Genomic DNA, 7675 nt, shown 5'->3' with positions numbered 1-7675 from the left:
ATGTTTCCCTTTTAGTTTCCCCTCATGTGTGTTCCTTCTTGTGTGGGGGGCTGGACCTCCCCTGTTGGTGTAGTGTGTGTGTCATCTTGACGTGCCCTGTGTGCATTGTGATCTGTGTCTGTGTTCCTGCCCTCGTTCTCAGCCAATAAAGCTTGCTCTGAACAACTCTTGGCGTCCTGAAACTTTCAAACGTTACAGTGGTGTCAGAAGTAAAGCGATGGATGCCTCCGTTGCGGGAACGTATGACGGAGCTGCCCCTGCCCCGGGAGATATTCTGAGGGCAGGCGACCTGACCCCAGGGTGGGGGACGTTCGAGCTCCCGCCAGCCCTTATAAGGGCTCCCAAGGCTCGCCGACGGAGGGAGAGGAGAAGAGGTGCGATCATGAAGGCCTGGCTTTGAGCGGCGGAAGAAGCACCTGGGGACCTCTGCCCAGGCGAGGAGGAGGGCCGTCTGCTCGAGCTGCTGGGAGAGGAAGACGAGGGCCAGCTGGCGATGGAGTTCGCGCCAGTGGCGAGCAAGGAGGAGCTGAGCGGCAGCGAGAGTGAGAGGGACGGCGGGAGCAGCGGAGAAGCCAGGCTACTATCAACGCCAGTCGAGGAGGGCCCGGAGCGGCTGCCCCCGCCGGGGGAGTGACAGCGTGAGTTGGGGGCTCACCTCCGGCCCTCCTCGACAGCCCGGCTGTTGGCCTACCAGAGACGGGGCCCGTTCGTCGCGGGAGAGTTGGAGGCGGCGAGGAGAAGCGGGAGCCTGGGCGGCCGCGCCTGGTTCGTGCCATTTTGGAGCCACGAGGAGTGCGGGGACTTTTGGGTAGGGAAGAGGGTGGGGGCCCTCTAGTGTGTGACTGTTTTTGTGTGGGTTGTAACTTTTGGGTGCGTGTGAGAGGCACCGAGCTGTGCTAGGCGCCAGTTCTTGTTGGCCTGTTGGCCGGCGCTTTAAAAAAAAAAAAAAAAAAAAAGTTTGTTGTGTGGAGTTCGTTAGCATGACCATCTAGGGGGTCGTGCCTTCGCCGAGGCCGCGATGGAGTGGAACGGGCCGGGAGCAGAGCAGTACGGGCAACACAAGATGGCAACACGAGGAGGGACGCCGAAGACGGTAGCTGCAGCGGGAGAGCTCAGCGCGGTCCGGTTGCTGCGGAGTCGGTGCCTGTCTGTCCCGGTCGGCGACTCGACGGAGCGGAGTGGCGTTGGTGCAGCTTCATCTGACCCCCCTCGAACCCCGGTGCTTGGTACAGTGTCGACGGTTGAAAAGGCCACCTAGGGCCCTGCCAGGAGAGGAGGAGTGCCGCGGTGACACGCCGCGGAAAGTGCAGCCTTGAGGGCGGCTGCTGAGGGGGAGCTGGTGACGAGCGGGGACGGCCACGTGGCTGCTAGCACGCCCGAACTGGATTGCTAGCAGCGTGGCGCCCCGTTGAGTGAGCTCCTGCCGCGTGTGCACCCCACGTGATTTGGCGGTACTGTCGCACTGGACTGAGTGGCGGGCGACGCGCGCCAACGCTAGCATGTGGCTACCTCGTGGTCGTTGCCGAGGACGGCAACAGCTTGTTGGGGGAGCTATGTAGCGTCGGAGCAGAAAGACAGCGTTAGCGTTCTCCCGCGAAATGTATGCTGGGATACGAGAGCGAACATTTGGGGGGTTTATGTCGTTATTCTCTTAAGTTATAAGTGTAAAGTTAGTGTCTTTAGTGTAACATGTTTCCCTTTTAGTTTCCCCTCATGTGTGTTCCTTCTTGTGTGGGGGGCTGGACCTCCCCTGTTGGTGTAGTGTGTGTGTCTTCTTGACCTGCCCTGTGTGCATTGTGATCTGTGTCTGTGTCCCCGCCCTCGTTCTCAGCCAATAAAGCTTGCTCTGAACAACTCTTAGCGTCCTGAAACCTTCAAACGTTACAGTACTGACTGCTCAATAGATTTTGACCGGTGCAAGTTCATATCAACAAAGAACAAGAATCAAAGGACAAGTTTGTGAGATGCAGGATACTGTAAAAATAGAGGAGGAAGAACAAAAAAATGAATGCAAAGAGCAAAGCAAAGTAGTAATTTCTACTTCTACTTACCTGTTTTGAGGCGAAAGTTTGATTTTCAAGAGGAGTCAGAGGTTTTGTAAATAGTGCTTGTAAATAGGGTTTTGTGTTTAATGCTTTAAGAAAATGGAGCAAAGTTTCAGAAATTGTGTTTTAGCAATTGAAAAAAACTGTAATTGTTGTCACTTGTGTTTACCAGTATGGATGACATGTGCATTAGAGTTCAGAATGTGTTTTGAGAATGCGAATGTGTTTAGAGTTTTGCTGAAAAGTGTAAGTGGGATCTGCAAATTGTGTTTTACCATGTGAAATGGTTTATTTGGTAGGTATTGACAACAGACTGAACAATTAGCTAAATGAGTTCAGGCAACTGAGAACCTTCTTCAGCCAATGGGTTTTAGTGTTTTAGCAACTGAGAAAAACTGTGAAAAACTGTAAAAAGTATTTCATAATGAGGGGGGAACTAATGTAGCCTAAGGTGTCTCTTATTTCATGTTGAGGTTTGCTTCCCAGCATGCATTGCAAGTCAGTTGCCTCATTTATAGGCTATTATTGTTATTGATTTTGAAACAATATGGTTGAAACAGTTAAGCTTAGGCTCAACTCACTGATTTTTTGAACAATAAATTGAATAGTTTATTTTTAAAAAAAAAGAAACCGTGGATGTGAAACTACTAATTCTAACCCAGTATAAATTTCCAGCTGACAATTCCATCATGTATCTTGTTGGAGGACATAAGCCTGAAAATCAGCTACACACATAAGCTAAGTTCATACATAGACTGTATGCAATTAATAGCAAAATGGATAACCATGAAGATGTGATCTGATGTTACATAGGTTGTCTCTCTCCCACAGTAACAATAATATCACCCGGATCAAAGCATGCGCTGTGCCTACAGGTATTAATTGGCCTATGTACAAGTGCTGTAAGAAGGGTAGTTGTCATGTAGGGCACATACTATAATTTTATTATTGTTGCGGTTACGGATTGGAAAGTTACGTTGCGGTTATGTAATGAAACCTTTCACTTGCGACGTTGCCGCAATGTTGCCTGCAGTTGTTGTTAAGGACTGGCGACGTCCGTAACTTATGAATTGTCACCTTTCACTTTGCATGCTGTGGCAACGTTGCTAAACAGGACTGGTGGCGTCGGTAACTTACGTTATGGTTATGAAACGGCACCTTTCAACTCCACGTTGCTGCAACGTCACCTGATGTTGCGGTTACAGAGTGGCGACGTTGGGGAGTTACGTTGCGGTTACGAATTGTCACCTTTCACTTTGCATGTTGTGGCAACGTTGCTGAACAGGACTGGTGGCGTCGGTAACTTACGTTACGGTTCCGAAACGGCACCTTTCAATTCCACGTTGATGCAACGTAACTTAATGTTGCAGTTACGGATTGGCAACGTTGGGGAGTGACGTTGCGGTTACGAATTCTCACCTTTCACTTTGCATGTTGTGGCAACGTTGGATACGACGGTGTGGCAATGTATTTTGGGTCATTCAGTTACATTGCAGCAACGTACTGGCAACGTAACTGTGCGAGCTGGGAAAGCACTCGTTTGATAAATCAGCCAGTAGGTTAGGCCTAGTAGACAAATAACTTTCAGAAATAATCTGTACTGCAAAAACGAATGTTGGTCGGTATTTAAACTATCTAGCCGGTGTTTTAACAGCTGCAAGAAATAGAAGCTTCATGGTCTTTATGTTCTGGTTCGTAAATTATTTTCATAAAACTTCAAGTTGCCCTATAACTTTACTTTCCAAACTTCACTGCACTGTAGCCAATTAACTGACAGTATGATATGATAGTAGGCTATTTATTTTCTGCAGGCTACAATAAACACTTTTATTTTTTCAACTTTTGCAATATTACGCACTTGGCTACTGAACGCAAATCAGCAGGAGAGAGAATGTACAGTACGCAGCGTGTAGTGCAATGTGCTATTTGGTTACCAACTAACACTGTTAGCCAATTCACTAACTCAAGACTTCGGTGCCATCATATACAAAAATGTTTTACATAACAAATACAGAAAGGATGAAGGCAGCAAAAGTAGAGGAGTCATTTCAGATGGGGCAATAACAAGGTGAATTTGTATGCTTGTCAAAACGTAGTCCTACCCTGCATTAAAGGAGCTGATCATCATACCAAGCACACTCGCTGTTTAAAGTCATACATCAAGGTAAACTAAAACTAAGATAAAGGTAAATGTTACAAAGGTGGCAAAATGAATATAGGCTATTATTAGCCATGACATTACTAGGAATGTCAGTGTACTAGGAACTATGAATTGTTCGTTCATTTAAAAAAAAAAAATTGTGGGGGGGGGGTTACAAACTTATTCAAAATCATCCCCCCTCTGGTTTTTACACAAATCGCACCCTGGTTACAAATATATCACATAACTGCTATCGTAGGATCACTTAACGTATACCCCTGAGTCAAGGCTTTGTCAAGCCTCGATATGTCTACATAGCCTAGATATGTCTAACGTGCTTCGTAGTATACCCCACTGGTGTCCCTTTAACTGTTGACTGTGGTTACCTGAGGTAATCTACGGCAGGATGTGTGCTGTGCTTCGCCTCCTTGCAACCTTTATGTTGACATGCAATGAAACACTGCCCTCTTCAGTAAGATCCTCACACTACACCAACAGAGCAGAGAGAGTGGGGAAATGAGAAGCTGGCTTACATGACAAATAATGAATGCATAGTTTGCAACAGCTTTCATCTGATGTGATGTGAGCTCTGTCTGCTACGTAGGATCTTTCTAAATGCACCAATTCTATTAAAGGACAATTCCGGCGATTTTTTACATAGATCACTGTTTGGTCACCGAGTAGCCTACTGTCAGTGTGTGTGTGTGTGTGTGGGGGGTCGTTCATTTCCATGCCCCCAGAGTAAGGTGACCAGATTTCTGAGACAAAATCTGGGGACATTTTCAGTTCAGAAGCGTAAATACCTCCAAAACGTGTAATGTTTTATTTGTAAACTTACAGTAAAACAGGGACACTGCCCTTACCATTCATAAAGCAGTTTATCTTACCACTAGTTCTCCTAAAATTCAAAGGCAGTGATGAACAAAGAGTGTCCTTCTCTGATCACAAAGTAGCTGAGATCAAGTACATTGATAACTTTGAAAATCAGCTTTAACAAACAGGTGTCTACGGAAACCTGTGAAAGGTCATGGTGGGAATTCACTGTACTTAGAGCAAAGTTTTTGCACTCCCCAGGAATAACTTTTGGATTCTCTTGCCATGCTTTTGCTTTCCCTCGTAATAACTTTTTGCGTTCCCTCGCAATAAAGTTAGTGTTCCCTCACAATACCGCCTATTAAATTAACCTAGCCTACAAGCACATCAACTTGGCTAGCCTACTTTATGGAAAATACTTTGACGTTCCCTTTGATTTGGATCTACTCCAAACATGAATGGGTTTTCCTTAGCCTGTGCTAAAGTTTTGCAAAAATTGTGATAAATGGAAGCTCTGGCTGTCTTGACCCTGTGTGTGTAGGATGCGCAACTTTATGTTTGGTCAGTGTTTTCTTTCTTTTTTTTATTCCAATTTCGGGTCTTTCAGTCACAGGGAAAACCGGGGACATTTCCGGGGACAGGTCACCAAAATCGGGTCTGGTCACCCTACCTCAGAGTGTCCCTGTCATTTTTTTTTTTTCAGACAGTACTCGATGACCTCGAGAAACAGAGAAAAATCGCTGGAATTCTCCATTATGTAATGTGGGCTGTTTATTGGAATACCAGATTAGACAAATGTCAGATTGTTACTGGTGCATGATTAAATGTGAGTGAATCTGGACTCATGAATCCTATGCAAGGTATGCAGGTGAATAACATTGACAGTGCTGGCCTATCAGAGCCATGTGCCATCAATGACACAGTATTGCCATTTAGTGGAAATTCATCACAATTGCATGAGATCTATCAAGAAATTAAAGAAATGCCAGACATGATAAGCCAATAATTGAACAGACATTCCTCATATTGGTGGTCCATTTTTTCCCATTCATGTTTATCTTCAACCAACCAGATAGCATTTTTCGGTGAAGTAGTAATACAAAATAATGATTGACATGCAGACATTCTTCATATTGATTTGTGCATGCATGACTCAAGTGACACTGTAAGCCAGTTTCATTCTTCCTAACAACCATGTCTGTAGTCAGACCAAGACTACTTTTAAAATCTAAAATTCTCAGATGTTGATATAAATATCATGATAAATGGCTAAACACACACACACAAAATATCACAAAACATCACAATAAAATTAAGGGCCAAGCAGTTCAGTGTTATCAACCAAGTCTATGTGTCTGTTAGGCCTATGTCATTCGGCCACTGTTACATCTTCCCATAGATTGTTGCGCTAACTTTTAGTGATCATTTTCCTATTAGCAAGACAAGGCAAGTATGACCCAGTAACTGGGCTGCACCAGAGCCATATAAAGGTAGAGTTGTACCAACTCCGTTGACGCTAATGTTCCATTTTTTTTTCAACAGTTACAGCAACAGTTACAGCAGTATAGACTGTTTGTAGCCAACTTTTACACGTTTACACAATTACACTGTGTTATAAATATTGTATATCAATGCATTTATTGGCTGTCAATTACCCACAATTGTGGCTCTGTCTCTCATTGAACAGTAGCCTATTTAATGCATTCTAATCCATTGTCCACCCACCTCTTATTTTACCACTACATCCCTGGCGCAAATGTACGTTTCCTCTCCTAGACGAGGGCAATTGGACATTTTATGGTGAATATTAGATTGGTGAGAACACTAAATATACTAAATATCACATGCAAGAATGTTTCAATCATTCTATCGTAGGTCTTGGTGTTTTTTTTAGATATTATGAAATAAGTAAGCTATACGTTTTTTTCACTTTCTTAAGTGGGCTATAGTTCTCATTAGCAGTGTTATGCCAAACCATGAAACATTAAGCTGCGTCCAAAAACAAATTTAAAAAAACTTCTGATATTGATCATGCATATGGCAAAGAAAGCCATGAGATTGTGTTTTTGGAATTTTGAAAATGCATCGCACTTAGACCTCAGATTACTTGCAGTACCCCGGCATTGCCACAAGGAAATGGTCGTACATCAAGTTTGAACCTGACGTGGAGATAAGCACTTTTCCACGTCAAAGACGGTTTTTATAAATCTGAGTGTTGGCATGGATTTGAGCGTAAGCACGGTCTAAGATCAAATCTGTGCGTAAGAACGCTTTATAAATGAGGCCCCTGGGATGGACCCGCTGCATCTTCATCCATTGTTTCGTCCATGGTTTCGTGTCTTATCTAAATCTGACCATGGAGTTGACTTTGGCGGAGCACTAAAGGTGATTGCTGATAGGTTGTCCCAATCAGTGGCGCCTGCACAATCCAAACATGTTTGAGAGGGAAACAAAAAAATTGAGGGTTTCCGATTTTCTTTTTTCCTTTTTTTTTTAAGAAGTAGTAACAAAGTAAACATATACTTAGGTAGTGAAGTTATTATTGCATCCTCAGTGTCCACTAAGATCCACAGGAAGTATCAGGACAACAAATAATTTTAAATATAAAAAATAAATATTTTTGTTTTCTTTTACCGTCATCAATTTTGTTCAATGATACCTGGGTTGCTGAAATAAC

This window comes from Alosa alosa, chromosome 17, assembly GCF_017589495.1.
Source record: "Alosa alosa isolate M-15738 ecotype Scorff River chromosome 17, AALO_Geno_1.1, whole genome shotgun sequence".
Taxonomy (NCBI): domain Eukaryota; kingdom Metazoa; phylum Chordata; class Actinopteri; order Clupeiformes; family Clupeidae; genus Alosa; species Alosa alosa.
This window is presented reverse-complemented; position numbering follows the sequence as displayed.